The sequence below is a fragment of the Triticum dicoccoides genome, chromosome 6A (assembly GCF_002162155.2).
Source record: "Triticum dicoccoides isolate Atlit2015 ecotype Zavitan chromosome 6A, WEW_v2.0, whole genome shotgun sequence".
In the NCBI taxonomy this organism is placed as follows: Eukaryota; Viridiplantae; Streptophyta; class Magnoliopsida; order Poales; family Poaceae; genus Triticum; species Triticum dicoccoides.
Window position 1 is genome coordinate 31,959,384 of NC_041390.1, and position 2,742 is coordinate 31,962,125.

A 2,742-nucleotide genomic window follows, 5' to 3' on the forward strand; every position below is an offset into this window, starting at 1 on the left:
AATGTTATTTATGCATTGTGTGATGTGGCGATTGTAAGCCAACTATGTACCTCTTTCCTTATTCAGTACATGGGTCGTGTGAAGATTACCCCACTTGCGACATTGCTTACAATGCGGTTATGCCTCTAAGTCGTGCTCCGACACGTGGGAGATATAGCCGCATCGTGGGCGTTACAGTGTGGCGGCGCCGGATGCGTTTAATGTGACTGTCATTGTTATGATCCCGAAAGTAAACTCACCGGAGTTGCTTTCCCAGTTTCGACCGATAAGTTTGTGCAACGTACTTTATAAGATTGCTTCAAAGGTCCTTGCCAACAGGTTGAAGGTGATATTGCCAGTGCTAATATTAGAGGAGAAGAGTGCTTTTGTACCAGGGAGGCTCATCATGGATAATGTTCTCATTGCATATGAGTGTGTACATGCTATCAGGACCAGGAAGCGAAAAAACCATTATGTGCAGTCAAATTGGATATTGTGAAGGCCTATGACAGAGTGGAATGGATTTTCCTAGAGCAAATGATGGCAAGGTTTGGATTTAACCAGGGGTGAATTTCCATGATTATGAGATGTGTGAGTATAGCAAAGTTCACAGTAAAGGTAAATGGGGGTACGTCCTTGCCGTTCTGGCCATCTAGAGGTCTAAGGCAAGGCGACCCCTTGTCTCCATACCTCTTCCTATTTTGCGTCGAGGGTTTTTCAGCACTATTGAGGATGGCGCGGGAGGAGGAGAGGATAAAAGGTGTCTCGTTTGGGTGCACTGGCCCCCAAGTGACACACTTGTTGTTTGCTGATGACAACATTGTCTTCTTACAAGGCACTACGGACAGCCTCCAAGCACTCAAAGATATTCTATCCAGCTATGAGGAGGCCTTGGGACAGAAGGTAAATTTGCAGAAATCATCCATGTTTTTCGGGAAGGGATGTTCGGAAGAGGACAAGGTGGCATTCCAGCAAACCCTGGGTGTGCAGACCGAGGCCCTGTCGGAGAGGAATTTGGGGCTTCCCACGGTTGTTGGGCGGTCCAAAGAGGGAACTTTCAAATATGTGACGGAGGCTGCGAAGGGCAAGGTGACTGGGCTGAAGGGACAAGGACTATCTAAAGCTGCGAGAGAAACACAAGTTAAATCTGTCTTACAAGCCACACCGACGTTCACTATGAGTTGTTTTCACCTTACAAAGAAGATGTGCCGGAACCTGACTTCTATCTCGTCGAAATTCTGGTGGGGGTGCAATAAACGGTGAACGGAAGGTCCATTGGATTGCATGGGACAAAATGTGTGTGGCAAAACAAGAGGGTGGAATGGGCTTCAGGGATCCGGAAGCCTTCAACCAGGCGTTATTGGCCAAGCAGGCATGGCAGATTGTTCAGCACCCGGACTCTTTGTGTGCAAGGGTTCTCAAGGCAAGGTATTTCCCGGACGGATCAATTATGAATGCAAGTTGCCCCTCGAGTGGCTCTTATACTTTTAGGAGCATCATTCATGGGAGAGAACTATTGAGGCAAGGAGGTGTATGGCGGATTGGCAATGGTGAACATCCATCATGACCCATGGATACCGCGGCAAGGTAGTCTAACACCACTGGGTGCGGACTATGTGCATGGAGTCACCAAGGTTAGGGACTTAATGACACAATCTGGGCATGCTGGGACACTGGCAGAATTGATAGTATGTTTTCAGTGGATGACTCGAAAGATATAAAGCAAATTGTGATTGGAGGTTCGGATATGGATGATTATTTGGCGTGGAATCACACAAAGAACGGGCAGTTTACCGTCCGCTCAGCATATCATGTCAAGGTGGCCATGAACAGGGCGAAAACTGGACAGCCAGGAATGTCCTCGTCGGTGGCGCGGCACAAGGGCTGGCTCGGTTTGTGGGAGACCAGTGCCCCAAACAAAACCAAAATCCATGTCTGGAGACTCATTCGAAACGGTTTGGCAGTGGGCTCGGAGCTGCATAGGAGGCGAATCAAGCCAGGCATCTTCTGTCCGGTGTGTGGTAGAGAGGAGACAACGCTACACAGGTTTTGGCTCCGTCCACATTCGGTGTTATTTTGGAAGAAACTTCGCTCGGAAAAGGGGATTCCGGTGGCGATCCCACCGGTTCATATCAGTTCCCAGAGAGAGGTGGGAACTTGGCTGTTGGGTTGTTTTGCCGATGCTAACGAGGAGGAGAAGGAGATCATGGTTCATGCAACATATGGGCTTTGGCTAGCTCGGAATGAAACAAGGGAGGGGAAGAAGATGACAGATGCACATGAAATATTAAACTCGGTGCTGGCATATGTGGCGGAATGGAGATCTTTCCATGGAGAGAAGGTCAAGCTGAGCAAGCCGGTGATCAAAGAGAAATGGAGGCCGCCGAAGAAGGGATGGTTGAAGGTCAACTTTGATGGCGCGACCTACAAGCAGGGGGCTAAATATGGCACGGGAGCTGTCTTCAGGGACTCAGCAGGATCTTTTTGAGCTGCAGTCTGTCGTTTCTATGAGGGAGTTTCAGACCCGGATGTTGCTGAAATTCTTGCATGTTTGCGAGCACTGCAGGCAGCGGGAGAGCTGGGCGCAACGAAGCTGGTGCTGGAGACGGATTGTGCCAACCTTGCCAAGATGCTCAAAACGCGAGAGAAGAACCTATGATCATGCGGCCCACTTGTGGAGGAGATTAAGATGAGGATGGAGCTGCTCTCGGAAGTGCAAGTCTCGTGGATACGGCGTACTGCAAACTCTGCCGTTAAGCTTAA